The sequence below is a fragment of the Takifugu rubripes genome, chromosome 6 (genome assembly GCF_901000725.2).
Source record: "Takifugu rubripes chromosome 6, fTakRub1.2, whole genome shotgun sequence".
In the NCBI taxonomy this organism is placed as follows: Eukaryota; Metazoa; Chordata; class Actinopteri; order Tetraodontiformes; family Tetraodontidae; genus Takifugu; species Takifugu rubripes.
The window spans coordinates 10,078,880-10,096,552 of NC_042290.1; the positions used below are offsets into that span (position 1 = coordinate 10,078,880).

General features: G+C 45.6%; 1 long non-coding RNA gene across 1 annotated transcript; it reads right to left on the reverse strand.

Moving 5' to 3' along the window:
• Positions 1-567: 567 nt before the first annotated feature.
• LOC115250261 (uncharacterized) lies at positions 568-6,074 on the reverse strand. Its single transcript, XR_003888845.1, has 5 exons — positions 5,780-6,074; positions 5,605-5,708; positions 4,931-5,027; positions 4,751-4,834; positions 568-1,645 (listed from the first exon to the last, which is right to left on the reverse strand). It is a non-coding gene; the product is annotated as an uncharacterized lncRNA (long non-coding RNA).
• Positions 6,075-17,673: the final 11,599 nt, after the last annotated feature.

Genomic DNA, 17,673 nt, shown 5'->3' on the forward strand with positions numbered 1-17,673 from the left:
TCATATTTGCGTGTTGATGCGTCTGCGCATGTGAGGATTAGCGTTTTGGCACATTAGCGGATCTGCTGCCACCGTTAATTGCGATTCTCCATCTTTTTCTCACATTTTCCTGCCCGTTGATGCCGTTAGCTCGCTCCGGTCCACAGGGAGGGAGGTTAGCGGCATCGAACGGACACACAAGCGAGCGCTCAGGGTCGCGCAAGTGACACGCGCCTCCCCTCAGTAAAATGATGCAGACTTAAGCGGATTTATTCATAGTCTCATGCACAAACAGAAACTCACACATATGTGCACACAGTAGTGCTAATTAAAGCCCTCAGTCCGAGCAGAGAAATATGTAACCCTGACATTTAGTCAAGGGAGATTTGGGGAGATGGGGAGAAATTCTAGCACTGGGCTCGAGTTGGGCCTGAGGCAAGCTGGCAGACAAAAGGACAGCGGCAGGCAGGAAAGGCTGGAATGGGGAGCGGCGGAAAGGTCATCTCTGTGAAAAGGCTAACGTGTCAGTGCTTTTGTTCCTAGCCCTTGGAACATATGTTTTGTCCACCTCCACAGCTCCCGCTGCTATCTAGATGAAATCTAACCCTTTCGCCTCAAAACCCAAGACCTACGCTCACTTACGCAGACGCAAATGTACAGTGGACAGTGGTCGTGTTACGACATCACAGTTGTTAAGGATAAACGGATAAACGGTGGGGAAGGTGTTGCCTTACTGCCTTTAGCTCACAGAGGCAGCAACAGCCAGGAACACCTGTCTGCTCCCGCACTCAGAAATCAAGATAAGGAAGAGGCGACAAGAGAAGGGCCGAACAAATGTGTTAGAGGGACTGAAAAGTGAGGCCACCAACTCAAGGGCAACACATTATTTACACAATGAAACGTACACAGAGAAGAAAATTAAAAGATGAAGTCTGAAAATCTCGACTGTGACAAGTAACAGTATTTAAATAGACAGGACACTGACCTCAGTTTGATCTCAGAAACCCAGCTTTTATCTTATCTATTCATTTTTCATGAGCATTTATGAGGGGATACGACACAATCTGGAAATAAAGCAGATGATGATGTGAATTTAGATGCTGCACATAAACCTCTGTGACACGGCGACCTCCTGCTCACCCACCGACCACGTCCATCCACCCCCACGACCCATCAAAGAACCTGTCAGGATGCATCAGGATCTTTTGTGTGCATGTGTGCGTGCTGCTAGAGGAAGATGTGGAGGTGTTTGATGAGGTCAGCTCATTAGTGGGAGCCGCTGTCACTTCGGTACCGTGGACCGAGCCCACCGATCAGCTCCTATCTCCGGCTACTGTCCCATAACCTGCACACATGCCTCACATGGCTTCTTTTGTCATGTCTCCCCCTCGCTCGGTCGCATGTTCTAAGCATGGTGACCTACATTTGCATAAACAGTCTGTTGGCAGATTGGATTCATCAACGAGTCCCCTAGTACTCCGACACTGGTGGTCAACAAACCTCCATGTCAGTAAAGATAATTTGAAGAGCTGGATTAAGGGTCCGAGATGTCGCTGGAGAAAGAGCCGTTATTTGCTGCTGGATTTGCTGATGGTGTCTTTTGCTTCGCGTGTCTCCGGCCTCGCCTTAAGCGCCATTTGGGTCTCTTTTTTTTGCCGTGACAAATCTGGAGAAAGGGAAAAAAAATCAGAGTGGCAAACAGAAACACTGAAAAAGGAATAAATAAATAAATGATGGTGTGGGGAAAGAGTGCAAATGTGGATGGCGGTCTGAGAAGAGAAGATAGAAAGTGATTATAGGCAACGGCAACGCTGGTGATAGTCCTCGCTTCACGGTCTCTGTGGACCCCGGAGATGAGCCTGAGAGGGGGGTAGACAGCCAACATGGCAACCTCTCAGCCCGCATCAGGCTGTCACCGGCTGTGATGCCCACCCAGGAGACCGCGGCGTGCTCGCTGCGAGTGGGACAAACTCATAAAAGCTGTTATTGCGCAGATGGTTTCTGCTCTTTTCTCCTCAAAAGCTGTCAATGACGTGAGCGGGCCCTCGCCTTCGGAGGAGAAGGATAGAAATGGGTCCCGTCTCGGCGCTGACCACAGGAGCTCTCTCACAATCAGGGCGTGAAATGCTAAAGAGCTTCCAGCCAACGCGCCTGCATGGTGTTTCCCTCCCCACAACTGTTCATTTGACATTAAGTAAATCATCACCGCATTGGTGCCCTGAAGGAAGTCACACACACACAAATAGCCCCGCACATGAACACAACACACCCGCTCGGTAACTGTTTACTATTAACCAGTTGGGTGACCTGGTTCCACTCCTTTGCTGACACATCCCAGCAGAGGTGTGTGGGTGACCCCTTCCCTTCGTCACCTCTGCATGGTCATCCAAACCCCTGATGTTTCAATGAAGACATCGGGTTTGAACTTTTGTTGGCCTGCACGTGGTCTGTGGGCCTGTGCGGACAGGCAGGCGCTGTCAGGCTTTCACACATGGCAGATGTGTGCTAAACTTCCTCCCAGCTCTCTAATCTTTGCCGCGTGGCGGAGAGGGAGGGGACAATAAAAACTCCAGTCGTATAATGGCCACACATCTGTCTGGTCGGCTCTCATCTCCTCCCATCCACACGCTGTCAACCTCTGACGGACGGAGCGACGTCGCTCGCGTTTAAATGTCCTGATAAACCAACCTGTGGTGTTTTCACAGAGCTTCTAATGATTTTGGATGCAGGAATGTTCTTGGGCTGGCTCCTACCGGTGACAGAAGGGGCGTGCAGGTTGGTGAAACGCATCTGTCACATCTAAGTGGCTCTGAAAACATAGTTTACACTCGCGTTTAGGGACAAATGCAACACGGCAGGTCGCTATAATAAATGTTTATACTTTGGAAGGAAAAAAGTTCTCTTTCCACACGTCGGGAGATTTAACTGTCTGACTTCTAAACACAATCACCGCCAACAGCGTACTCGACAGCGAGCGTTATATAATTAAGGCCCACATTGATTTTGACCTCAGGAGACAAAAGAGCTGTGTCACCTTGCAGCTCCTGGCTTTACAAATGCGATACTGAAGAGCTCCACAAGCCTTTTTTCAAGATGAACGGAGAACCTGACAGATATTTAGATTATATCTGTGAAACATCAGATACTTCAGCACAGTCTGAAACGGCTTAGTAATGTCTGAAAGGGAGCCTTTTACAGATGCCTGTAGAAGTAACAGGGGCCCTGGATGTCTGTGAAGATCCACTTAAACTGAGCTTCTCAATAACACTGCATTTCCCAGATCCCACCTTTGGCAAAAATTCCGAATGTGTCATTAACAGGCTCATAAATGCTCCGTAAATGACACGTGAAAGCCTCAAAATGAAGCTGTAAAAACTTCATTGTGTTCCTTTGGCATTCACTTGGAATGTTTAAAGCCCTCCAAAACACGATTTCTATACTTTTATCTACTCTTTCTACTTTATTAGCGCCACTCTGACTTGCTGACTTGCAGTGCAAATCCTCACCATCGTAATTAATTAATGTAATAAGGAGAAAGCAATTGTTGGGTCTTGCAAATCATCTTCTGCTGTTGTCATTGCTGTTTTATAGAAGTGCTTCAGCCTCATCATCTACGTGATTAGCTAATAAAGAGCTCCTAATGTCCTCTCTTTCCCTCACAGAGCACATCCTCCTTTTAATCCATAAGCTCTTAAGGCGGCCATAACTGCCGTCTTCATGTCAGGCCGAGAATGAAACCAGCAGAGTATAAAAGAAGCCTTCGCATTCACACACACTCAATATCAAACAGTAAAGAGCAATGGACTGAGTGTGTGGATAAGAGCAATCCCCACACACAATATCCTATCTGCATCAATTAAAGATGCAGATAGGAAGCAAGTCATTTTAACGTCGGCCTTGAGCGTTTGGAGTGGAAAGAGGCCTGCGATCAATACGAATTCGCTCGGCGTATTCCGTTTCAAGGACAAAAATCTGCACTGAAGGCATGAATAACGGCCATATCAAAGAGTTTCTGATGGTGCCAATTTAATTAGACCAATAAGAAAGTGACACTTCAGCTTCCTATTGTTGCTGAAGACTGAAACCAAGATAGGAAACATGAGCAGTAGTCAGTGACCTGTATTTTTTCATGCAAGGGCTTCTTTTTTTTGCCTGTAGCGTTTTAGATCCAAGTTCTCATCCGTCCAGGTTCTCTGTAACCCCTGGTCCACCTTAAGAAAGCCCCAAACACCTCATCGTCACATCGGCTTAGAGAAGGTTCCTGACGACCGCTGCGTTCTCAGATTTGTTATTTGATTCCCTTCGCCCTTCCCGACACATAAGTTGTGCCGGCTGGATGAAGAAGGGAACGAGAGCCGTGTCCGTGTTGTAGCCCCAGAGGCAGGACACGGATCCACGCTGAGGTGGGGGGCCGAGAGGGGAGATGCGACGACTCACGAGGTGGACCTATTGGGTTCACCCTCGGGGAGCGTACGGGCGTGTGGGAAGGGGGTGTGTTTGGCCATCTCCGCTGTGGTGGAAGTAACCTGGCATTGGGGAACTGTGTGAAGAGCCAGAAAGCGGGGAGGGGTCAGAGGAGGCAAAATGGGAGAAAGAATACAGGAGAGGGTCATTAAGACCGCTCCTGTGGAGTGTGTTGGGTCAGAGGAGGCGACATCATTACTGCCTGAAGCCTTTGTGCTCAGCACAGACGAGAGTTCAAACGCGGAGACACACAGCTCATCTGAGTGTTTAACAATGTGCCACTGACATCTTCTACATCCATACCTACATTTATCTCAGGGGCAGCGCTGATTAGACTCTGCTGATCCCCAATCAGCCCCCGCTGCTCCTCCAGTCTCTCTTCCTCGTGTTTCTATGAGCCAGATATGAACCAAAAGGCTAAAAATGTGTTATTCCAACTTCATCTGCGCCACACAATAAATGCAGGTTGTTGACTCAACGTGGCGACCTTTGACACCCCACGCTGTGCCCTCGCAGCCTTTCTTGCTACGTTTCATCAGGTCAGGAGTTCACAGTCTATCCATCAATGTCCAAACGCTTGATGCCTATTTTTAGACAAAGGCAGAGAGGAAATAGGACATGTATAAATGAATACACAGCTACAAGCACACATTATTTAATGATTTATATACAGCAAATGTTCTACGACAGATTGAGGAAATGGGTTTAAAACCTACAATCCTCTCCGGGGCGGATTTAGAAATATATATGGAAGATAATTATATAAAACATTTCTGTAATGCACAATCCATTTTCAGAAGATTTGTTTTGACTGATAATAATCCTCTGGAATTTAAAAAGAGTGCAGTTTGCCAACATTAACCTATAAAGCTAAATAAAATAAGCATTTCCCTAAAAATTGATATGCCCTCATTGCAAAAGAATCCAATGTTATTCTTAATTCCTTTAGCGGAATTGGATAAATCACATTGCATCCTGGGAACCTGATGATGTCATCTTTTCATAATGCACTTCATAGCAACCATAGCAGGACTTCGATTTTGTGCGCAATGCACACGCGTTGTTTTGAGCTGTTTCCGTTTGTGTATACATATCAATTTCCTTTAAGGTGCATTTTGTCACTACTGTTTTGCCAATAGCGGAGTCAATAAATGCACTAACCTGTGGGTCTAATGCAGCAAATGGAAGGAGGCCAGTGCAGTAACTATTGTCGATAGTGCGTCTTCGGAGGCTCACATTAGCTTTTTGTCCAAAAACACCTTGTCCTTGAGAAGGAAACCTCTGCAGTACGATTATATCATTCCATAATGATAATTATTTAGCTGCGTATTCTTACTTCCAAAATGAACAACAAGTGAAGCAACTCCCGCATTTGCATGAACACAAATGGCCCCTCACAGAGACTGATGCGAGGAGAGGCTAAAGAGAGGAAGAAACACCATCACAGTACTATTAATTTTTCATAACATCATGCTCAATACAAAATGCAATAAGTGTTTCTTGTAAGACGACTCCCAGGCACTTATAGCACTTGAGCATGTGGCAGGGCGCTCCGCCGAGGTCCGGCCTGCACCTTTGCCTGACTTGCTTTGTCTCTGGCAGGATGACATCTGATGCTGAAGACACCCAGGGGCTCGAGGAGAGAGGCGATCCTGTAAACAAACACATGTTTGAAGGGAAAGGACAGTAAAAAGAATGTTAAATAATCCTTCATTAGTACTCAGTGAGGCTGAAAATTGACTTCCAGGGAAGCGAGTATCTCTCTGACCTCCGCTCATTTCTCGCACAGGCGTTGCTAATGGTGATGTAACGGTTTATAGGGAAAAGATAGGGATGCAGATTACTGTCATACTTTGGTGCCTCCATTATCCTCACACCAAGAATCACTGTGTTAGAATGCAACATGCTGCCTCTTGCATGCTGTGTCTTCGTAGCTGGTGGCAACCCACAACCACTCTGTTCAAATGTGTCCACTCTTCCGAAATATGTTTGTTTGAACTTTAAAAGTCACGGTTGGCTTCTCTTTTTAACACCAGCGTGCAAAATTTCCCCACCAAATAACCAATCCGTTTTAGCAATTAGCTTTCTCGCTAATTGGCATTAGTGCGATGGAACCGCAGCAAGCTTGGGATTTGCATGAGTCAGCTGTAGGCCTTGAGAGCAAGAGAGAGAGAAAAGACATTGACATGCAAATGATTGTCTTGAACTTTATTGAGCGGGTACATTTAAGTTAATTTGCTGTTGGGAGTGGCTAATGGAAGTATGGCTCCTCCAGTAACTCTTAAGGAGTCAATCCACCTGATTTAGAGGAAGCCAGCACATAGATCTCTTGATTGACAGAGCTGTTACTCTGCATGTTACATGACTGACAGATAGAAAGGAAGAGGGAGTGAGGGAGGGTCCAGCACGGCTGCATTCCTGTATTTTATCAAGATGCCCTCTTTCAAACTGTGTTCCAGATGTTGGGTTTATCCTGAAGGGAGAAGCAGTCAAGAATTGTTTTAAAGCCTTCAGGGGAAATCATAAATGTTGCACAGGGGATCTAATGAAAAATGCAGTATGTACACCCCCTTAGCTAAAACAGAGCAATGATGGACCACTGGGAATGAGGCGTGTTATTGTAGCATCATGGTGTACGAGAAGAGGCCTCTGGAAAGATCACATTAGAATCCCAGGAAGTTAGTTAACCACAATAATCAGAGTGCAGCGCAGGAAATCCAAATGTAAAGGCCCCGCAAACGCAAGCAAGAAGCAGTTTTAAGCTTGTGCGTTTTTAAAACCGTATTAAGAGATACAAGGTTAGCACAAGAATAAGACAATGAGGCAAGTTGACACCTCTCGCTGCTCTTGACACTGCAGGATGTCATGCAATCAGACCGGCCAATGCTGGGATTAGATGGACGGCACAATACAGGGACTGTAGCACACTACAATCCAGCCTTTTCTCCTCTGAGCAACGCTGGATGAATATTGGTATTGGTACTCACTCTCTGTATCCCAACTTTTGCCTCCTGCTTTTCTGCTAGTCTGATGGCGATCACTCCTATTTTAATGTGTGTGTGTGTGTGTGTGTGTGTGTGTGTGTGTGTGTGTGTGTGTGTGTGTTTGCCCTTTTATAGATGTGTGTGAAGGACCCAGTACAGGAGCTAAAAGTAAAGCGTCAGGCCATAATTGGGTTACAGGGGCCGGTGATGGATTAAAGCACGGCTAGGGAGACGCTGCAGCAACATTAGGGTGTCTGAGATGTCAGGAGCAGAGCGCTCTCATTAATCGCCTTGGCCCTTACATTACTGCATTAGCTGTATTAGCAGCTTGGAGTCGGCGAGCACTTTGGGATTTCTCGCTGAGGCAGGCCACATTCTTCCCCTTCCACTCTGGTCACAGAAATGGATGTTTTCTCTCCAAAAGGAAGAAAAGCTCACCATAAACTAGATATTGTTTATTGTAAACGTTCATCTTCAACGGGGAATCTTGTGTTTTCAGTTAATCATGCCGAATCCAGAAGGTTGAATATCGCGCTTAGTGATGCACACATACACACACACACAACACACACGCACGCAGGACACGCACATAAACACTCGCAGTGCAAACCTCAATCAGCAATACCACTTTTCAATAACCTAATAGTCTTCCTGTGAAAATTGATTTGAAGGTGCGTGTTCCTTGACCCCGACCCCTGTTACTACCACTGTCACAATCTCGCGTCTCTTTTTCTTCTTCCAATTCCATCCATCTCCTCTGCAGCGCAGATCTTTACACTGTAGCTGTTATTAATAAGCAGAAATTGATTTTGCCGTGCGCTAAAAACATTGCGTGAGCTCTCGGGGGGTATGTTACGGACGGGGCTTTGTTGACTCAGAAGTGGGCGGGTTTCTGCGTCCTCGTGATGGAGGGGAGTGGGTGGGGCAGAGGTCATAAGGGAAACGTAGATGAGGATGTATAGACCGCCATTAGTGATCTTGAATGTTCAACCCTTGTCCACTCCTTCATTGTGAAGTGAGAGCTTCATCGCTCACCCTCGTTACCCCCTCCTGCCACCCTCCAGAGGCCACAGTATAAGACTTATTCACAGCAGAAGTGCCCCTGATCGGCTCAGTGTCCATGCAAGCGGGCTGGCTGGTCACGATCAGTCCCACCTGCTGCGTTCATGTGCATCAATCCGTTGAAGGTTTTTCCAAACCTCTTACGTGGTCAAGATCGTTCACTTCCCATGGCAGGAAAAACAGTGGGAGTGGTGAAAGTGAAGGGGGGAGGACAGGGACACAGTTAAGAGGGCTCAGTTTCTCATGACTGGTCCTCGGAGCAGACCCCATCCCCATTTTCCCCACTTCCACGCTAGTGCGCAAGCACACAGCTACCTGTTTGTTCGCAAGCACCTCTGTCCTGCTGCGGGACAAGGTATTAGCTTACCCCTGAGGGAGAGTTCTAATTAGGTAATTGACCGACGTCAAAAGCAGGTGCCTGTATCTGTTACAGCGGGCTCGACCTGTGCATTATTAAGCAGCGACCCTCTCGGCCACTCCTGCCAGAACCTTTGTCACAGAGGAGAAAGTGGCCAGGAGGAGCTTTCACGAAGATCCAGGCGTTCTCATAATTACACCTACTTGTTACCTGAGTCTTACTTTACTGCTGCACGCTGAAAAAGAGCCCCAGCAGAGGTCAATTTCTCACCGAGCACATGCAAAATATTTTAAAAGAGTCTTTGTGGGGATATGGAAAACATTGATGAAGTTATCTTTCGTGGATGATCGCTGAATTCCTGAAAATAGCATCCTATCTGACAGGGTACACAACGCTTTTGTTCATCGACAGGGAAATGAAACTTGAGCTACACTTGGCCAGAACGGACAGGAGGAATTTGCCAAGTGGCAGCAAGCAGCACTTCATTCTGACACTTTGACATCCTTGAAATATATAAAGTATTGGGTTGCCTAGTTTATTCACATCAGGAGGCCCAACGATCGAGATATGGATTGATAGCGGAGCCGCGGATTGATTCAAAGCGCCGGGGTGTGTGGAAGTGCGTGCGTTTTGTTTGCCTGCATATGTGACAGCAACCTCAGAATGTGAGCCGGACCGATCCATTTCAATTCAGCAAGTTGCGCATTTAATTTCCAAGCGTGTTTGCTGGAAGCCAAAGAAACAGACTGCAACCGTTTTTGAGCCAAAGCTTTTTTTCTTTCTTCTTCATTGAGCCATATTTGGACTGTGGCCAGCACATAAAATGTTACCAGCAAATACCATAAATGACATTAAATTTTCAAAGTGACTTTTACACTTTTGTTTTATGGTGACAAAGAAAATACACAGCAATGACAAATCACTTGGAAATGGGTGGAGTTAAGGAGGCTGCTGGAAAATGATTGTAGATAAGTTGATGTCACCTTATAAAAATGTTCTTGACTTTGTCAATAGAAACTGGCCACAAGACGCTGCTGAATGGGATTTTTGTTTTATACCTCTGAAGTCATTATTTGTATTTTCGTTCAAGGAAGAAAAAAACCCAATGGCCTTAAAGTTTTTCTATATTCCTATCAATGCTCAAAACTGTATGCAAGAACTTCCAGTACAAATATCAAAAGTGCTTTCGACAGCCGAATATGGCCTCCATTTTGTCCTTCACTTGAGTGTATCAAGCCATGTCACAGACTCTGATTCCCAGATTAGTCCTGCGGTTTTATTGAATGTTTATTCCCAAACAACCCTTAATCTGATCTAGCCTAATCTAATCCCATCCACGGTGCTCACTGGTGGGCGTCCTGCTGTGTACCCACGCTGGCTACAGTAACGCAGACGTCTCTCCCCATAAAAAAGAAGCGTTTCTTGAAGCAATCCATTTTTGTTTTCATCTACCAAAGCATGTCCTTGCGTCCCAGCATGCACTGTCCATGCAGACTGGTGAAGTGCCTACGGTGTTTTGGGTTCCTAATCCAATCATGAGGTTTTGGTTGGTAGAACACGGATGATCAACCCATCTTTTACCAAAAAATCAAAATGAAGCTGCAGTATGGCTCATGTCAATGATGAGATTTCTCCATTTAAATCACAAAACGGCAAATAAAAACCATTGTTGGAATAGTACCGCTAAGCTACTTATGCTGGGGAAGCAAGGTACACCTATAATCCACTCAAGCCTGTCTGGAGGTTTGTCCCAGCAAAAATTAAAATGCTCAATGACTTTGTGTGGCTAACACAAATGAGTCTTTTTGTCATTAATTTTTAGACATTGACCTGATTCTAGAGATTTTTGGTGCCCATCTGTTCAAGAATCAGTCCACCATTTTGGTTCAGACTGGAGAACTGCAGCAACCACATGCTGAACCCCTCTGACACCCCTGTCACCTTGTTCAGCTCAAACAACTGCTAATAAAGCTTCAGGGTCCCCAGTTTGACCTATAGAAAGCAGACCTGTTCCATATAACCCATACAAATGAGTGATTAGAGTCCATCCGTGGACACCGATCACTGCATCTTATCTTCTCCTCGGTTCTGTTCCCCATCTGACAGAATTTCCTCAGGAGACCCCTTAATTTGAAATGACAGCACCCCCCTCTCCCTCCTGAAACTTCACCAGTATCTTTGTTTCAAACACTAAATAAAAAGTAGTTCTTGAAACTCCAAACAGTTCACCTTGATCCCCTTTGAACCTGACCTTTGACCTTTGGGAAAACTCTGAACTCTCTTGAACTCCCCGCCAAGCCCTCTACATTTGGAACCTCACGGACTCGTCAGTGAGGGAGGACGGTGCCCTCAAACATCTCACTACACAACAAAGAGGATTGAACAAGTTTTTAAAAAGTAACCCTTGTTCTTATTTGACTTCAAATCGCTCTAAAATTGTTTTCTTTGGCCTAATTTTCTGCCAGGATCTTGTTTTGTTTAAAGAAATCAGAGAAAAGTGGTTGTTCAGTGTGAGTATTAAATATTCAGGGGCAGACGCCGAGATGAACCAGGGCAGCTGGAGATTTAATCTTCGTCTCCCAGACTCAAGCACTCAAGACACGTAGGCCCGAGGTCATCTGCATCAAGAGCAAAAATACGTGTCCTGTGATTAAAACTATAAATCTGATTATCCTTCTCTTTCTTCGTTTTTACAAGAGGTCTTAAATGTGTGGGAGCTTTCTTCAGCCCTCTCCCCAGGTGTGCCTCTGCGAGCGTGAAACCCGAGAGTAGATTAAAGTGCCAAACTCAGAGAGTTAAAAATGCTTTTAGGAACTTTTAAAACTGTGTTTAACAGTGTGTTTTTAGTGCCTCCTAAAACCAACACACTCCACCGCAAGGCCACAGTAGAGAGACGGGACAGACAGACAGTGGGGAGTGCTCAGAGACAAACACATCCAAGGAGGGCATGTTTTTAAACATTATATTCGTGCACTTTTGGTAGGGCCTCTGCACGCCAACCTGGTCTGACCTCCCTTGTTTATCTTCGTTGTGGAACACATTTCCACATAAATGCTGGCTATGACCAGGCCACGGACAAGGCAGCTCTTGAACTCTTCATATCTTTGCGTGTAAAAGCTGCCGCAGGGGGTCCTGACAAGTGAAGAAATGGAAGCCATGTGACACAGGACAGTACCTATAAATATGGCCGAGATCACAGAGGCGCTTAATGCCGGGCTGGACAGACGGCTTTTTTACCAGCAAGTCTACAACATCTTAAAAAGGTTCTGTCGTGTCATATGAAACCAATAAAACCCAAACACTTCCTTCCCGGCAGGGAAAGACCTCCTAACCCACCACAACTCACGGTCTGCTGTCCCGCCACACCGCCCCCTTGCTCTTAAGGCACGTTCATTCTTCTGTAATTCTTTTTGTTTTAGGATGTTTTATTTTTCCCCATGCCTTTAATTTATTTCCCTTTCAACATTTTTTCTCTCTGCTTTTGGCCCCTGAATAGCATCCTTACCATCCCTCTCTGTCTTTCTAATCCCACTTAATGCAAGCAAGGGAGAATACTGTATATTTGAGGCAGGAAATGGTTGCTGATTCATTCCTCGACCGGATTAAGGGGAAAAGGTTGGCCACCACTGAGCTGAGGAATTATGGGTAAGTTAAAATAAAGAGAAAAGTTTTATTTAAATAAGCTAACAACATGAGGCCGCTAGCCCGCCACCACAAGCAAAATAAAGGGAGAAACCAAAGAACACTCTGTCAAATACGTTGTCTAATTTCCTCCAGATATGTCGGCTCATGTGAAGTGCGCAGTGTCATCTGGGTAGAATGTAAAATTCGGCCTACAAGATGATGTGGAAGCTGCGGTGGCCTCCAATTTTTTATTTTTTTTCCCCGCGATGACACTGATTAGGATCCTGTCCATTCCCAAAGACTTATGAGCTTGCAGGAAGGATCCTGGGCTGTCTGCAAGTCTGTTTCCCATAATGAGCCACACTGATCCTGTACTTACATATCACAGAATGCCATTTGGCCCAAAATTCATTCTTTTAAAGCATTGGTAGCTATCAATGTGAAATGCAACACTGTGTATAATTAGAATTAAAACCACACTAGAATATTTTCGATACAAAGTCTCCCTTTAAAAGCGTATGCCATTGTGCCGTGTATTTAAATATGTCATCACATGCGACACAGGAAGATGGTTTCATTGTACATTAACACATAACAGCATCTGGCTTGTGTCAAGGTTTCTCCACTGGGACATTTGATTGAGTTAAAAGCTTATTTAGTTGGCACTGACATCCTTCTTCGTTGCAGAAGAGTACTTTGTGTGGCTGAATAGCTGGAGATTATTGCTCAGTGCCACTGGACAGAGGGAGTCATGGAAGGATGCAATGGCTCATTAATGGATTACAGTTCAGACTTCTGTCAGATGAGCTCAGTGTTTGAACAGGAGCCTGTCAGGCTGTGCTTAAATGGAATAAATGTTCTGCAATCAAATCAGATCAAAGCCACTGAAGGATCCCTATTCGTATAAGTTCAAACGTGCAATTGCGACTGAGGCCCAGATCCTGGTTTTGGTGTTCGTGGTCCAGCTCGTCCCTGGTTAAACACTTAAAAATAGTTGTTTTTTCCCCCCCTTTTTCATTAAATCAAAAATTCCCTTCACATCATAAAAATGCCTATATTTAATCCAAAAGCTTTGCTAAATACACCACATGCGGAAGGTTTTGGTCCTGACCCTGTTCTGCCCTTCTTCGCCATCTGGAGTTTTACCTTCTTTGTTGGGGCCCGAAACTTAAAAATAAATCCCACTACACATACTTCCCCTTTAACTCTGCGCACACTTGTCACATGAAAGGAAGTGTCATGTCCAGGACAGCATTAAGAACACAAATTGTGGCCTACTTGTTGAATTACGCATTGACAGCAATGGACTGAGGATCCTCACTTGCTCCTCTCTTTGGAACAATGAGGGTCTTTTAATCAGGCCATGGCCTGTTAATGATCGGGAAGACGGTCCGGCAGAGGGGAGGCGAAGAGGAAGGCGATTTCTGGAAATCATTACAGACTCATTTCCTTGTTTATCCTGCCTTTGAAAAGAGTAGAGAGCCCCCTCTTTTCCTCCACCCCCATCGCTCCTACACAATTGTGTCACAACTGCTGGCCCATCAGGCGTGCCAGCTCCTACCTGAGGCTCCCATTGGTCTGTCCTTAATCACTCTGGCACTATGCTCTTTCACTTTTACAGATTCATTTCACTCTTTCAGCAAACCATTTCCTTCGTTCCTCTGTCCTTTCTCCCAATTTCTCCCTTTTTGCACAGCACTCCGCTCTATTGTGGCATCGAGGGGTCCACTTGTAAACAATTTCTCCACAAGATCAAGCTGGGGCCTGCCTCTTTTCATACTAGGCCTCTGGCCTCTGGCTCAGGCCCTTGTCTGCTTCAAGTGGGAGACCTGGCTGCGACTGAAGTTAATGGTTGGAAATCTCTAACTAACCTCTCCAACAGATGTCTCCGGGGTCCCCTCGTTCTTGTTGTCTCCTTAAGCAATGTTTCCCCCTTGCTCCCCCACCTCTTCGCCTTTTTGCCCTCTACTTCTATGCCAAAAATAGGGGATGATGGCGCAGCTTGATTGGAAGGAAACAAAACAAAACAAGAAAAAAACTTGAGGAATTTTTGGAGAAATTTGTCTTCTCCACCAATAAGTGTTTCAAGGCCGGAAGAACAAGAAGAAGGGAGAACAGGAGGGAAAATGAGGTTCTAAAGATCCCCTTTTCCCTCTCTATCTCCCACCCCCTCTCTCTTCTTTGAGTAAAAAGAAGAATAACAAAAGACCCTCCATTGGATATGTCTTTCATTTTAAAACCAAGGTTCAAAGGCACCGGGAGATTTGGGTCCTTTGTGAGGGTTTGAGGGTAATGATGAGAGAGTAGGAACAACATCCAATTCCGAACAGCTTCCTGGCCCATTCTGCACAAAACTCTCTCCAAGCCCTCAGCTGTAGAGCTGTGGCCTAATCCACACAAATCTATACTAGCTGGAGAAAAGCTGTTTCTGGTCCTGAAGTGGGTGGAAGGACTGTTTGAGTGGAGGCTACTGGCTTGACTGCTGAGTCCTGGTGGCTGCCTGTTTAGCTTTTGGGTAAACATATAAATGGAAGGTCAACAGCTCCTCTGGATTCCTCAAAATGATGATTAGAATCATAAACACATTGATGAATCACTGAGCCTGTTCTCACTCTCATATCTTAAAAATAATAAAACCTGAAGACCTTGTGTGCAAGTTTAATTATCTGGAGATGATCAAATCTTTAACAGAGGTGGAAATAAAAGCCTGGAAGAATCGAAAGAACCTACCAAGGTCCATTTGGCAGGAAGATACTAACAGGAGTTCCACACCACCATGAAGACCTTATTAGAAGGCTCTTTTTTTCATCCTTTTATGATATAAAAATGGCACGCTATTAATGAATCAAACAACTGGATTTGTTGATTTAAAAGACATTTCAGAGCATTGCGGTTTTTAAAAACATTATAAGGCCACTCATTAAGCCAATATCTGCATTTCAACACCCAGATGCCTTAAAGAGACAGGTGACAACATCCCATCACACCACATCACATGCCTTCTATGTCTGTGACACACTTAATTTGGCCTGTCAGGTAAAAATCTAACCTAATATTAACCCAAAAGACGTCTGTGTAAATTCTCAGTCATCCAGGTCATTGTATCCAAGGTAGTTTTCTCTGTCAACTGGACTGGGTTTCTTCTCTTCAAGAGAAGAAACCCAGTCCAGTTGACAGAGAAAACTACCTTGAACCCAAAAGACATTAAAAGCTGGAAACCTATCATGCTTAGATAAAAATATTGACATTTAGTAAATGTACATACAGTCCACCCTAACCTTGTTGCATCCTCTCTCCCACATTCTTTCTTTCTCTTTGTTGAGCAGATATCTTAATGCCACAGGACTCATTACTCCCCCTCCCCTCCCCTCCCGTCCACTCTCCTATGTTTTCGCCCCTTCCTTTCTCATCCAGTCATCAAGCATGGGCACCAGCTCACAAAGCCACCCTCTTCCCACCTGCAGAACACAAACAAGGCCTGCCTCCTTCATGTGTCCTCAAACTACACCCCCCCCCCCCCCCCCTCCCTGATTTCTCCCTTTCCTGCACTGTCAGTCCTGTCCAGCTTTTCACTAACAATTAGCTGTGGCGGCCTTCGCGCTCATCAACTGTCGCGAGTTTAGCACCCAGTCATGAGGGGCCCTGACAGATCAAGCTAAGGCACCCTGACACCACTGGTGTGAAAGAAGATTCTAATTCTGGATAATTAGCTGACGAGAGCATGCAAGAGGGGAGGGGGGAAGGAGGACGAAGGACAGGGACTGGGGGGAGCTGAGGCAAAGTGGCAGTGCGTCGTAAGCACTTTCTGTCAACTTGCTGTTGCACCCTCTCTCTCTGGCTGTCTCCCATCCATCCATCCATCCATCCATCCATCCATCCATCCATCCATCCATCCATCCATCCATCCATCCATCTCTCTCTTGACCTCCTTCACACATGTTTTACCATCAAAATCTATTTTAAAAATTATTTTATTTCGTGTATGGCAAATTAATTTAATACACATTGCAGAAAAAATGGGGTAGAGGCATATGAAAGACGGAAAGAGAGGGGACGGGCGGACGAGTGAGCGAGACTATAGCGAAAACGCACAACAGCTACGCAGGATTAAAGGTCACAAAAGCATTAGCTGATTGGCTGATTGCAAGCATTTTCAAACGCAGTCCCACATGGACACGCTCACAAGCTCGTGAGCACACGTGCGCTAAGAAACATACAGTAGACACAGAAAATCAAGCATGGCAACACACACACACACACACACACACACACAAACACACACACACACACTGTCTTGGAGGGAGTCTTAATGTAATGTAGGCCTAATTCAGAGTGACATTTGTGATGTCAGATTCTTTGCACCACCGGCTGGGTAGTTAATGGCCATTAGTGGCTGTTCCAAAGCTCTGATTGGTGTAGAAGGCCTGTGTGACTTTGTGTGTGTGTGTGTGTGTGTGTGTGTGTGTGTTTGTGTGTGTGTGTTTTAGAGATACATGGCTGAAACAGAAGGGCCAAACAAACCAGACATGGATTGTATCGTACATCAGCGCATTTCTCTCAGAAATTTCCTGAATCTTCTCTCCACTTGTTAACCCACCTCACATGACTTGTGCCTGACCGTATTCTCGATGCAGCTTTCTGTCTATATCAACACATTTACCGAGGTAACCATCCATGAATGTCTACATATCAGACCGTGACCCAACAGTTAAGCCCGGCGCCAGGGCCCCCGTCCGCTGCACGCTGAGTAGGCCCATCCAACCGTGGCCAAGGTGGGCCCCAGCCACGGGCTTGAGCCAGACAGAATGGGCAGGACTGATGGTTTTGAAATGATATCTATTACTGTTAGTGACAGCAGTCCCAGACAGCATGCTTTGATGCTCCTACAGACTGACAAGCCGGGCAGAGTGACGCTGATGGCTGTGGGCACAAATCAGAATCGCTTTACTGCATCGGCGCTACGCTTTCCCTAACCCCAGCCCCAAACCTCTGCCCTGCTACACCCTGAAACTGAGGGTGAGACGCAGAAAAACAGGACGCCAGGATGTGAAGCACAGGGAGAGAATTAGGGATGGTTTCTACTTATGGAAGAGATGAATATAAATATTTTCGGGGCAATGAAAAATGTGACATTCACAGAGAAGTAGAATATACTGCATGACCTTCTGTATGACTGTGGGCTTGTCTCGATGCTTCTGTATT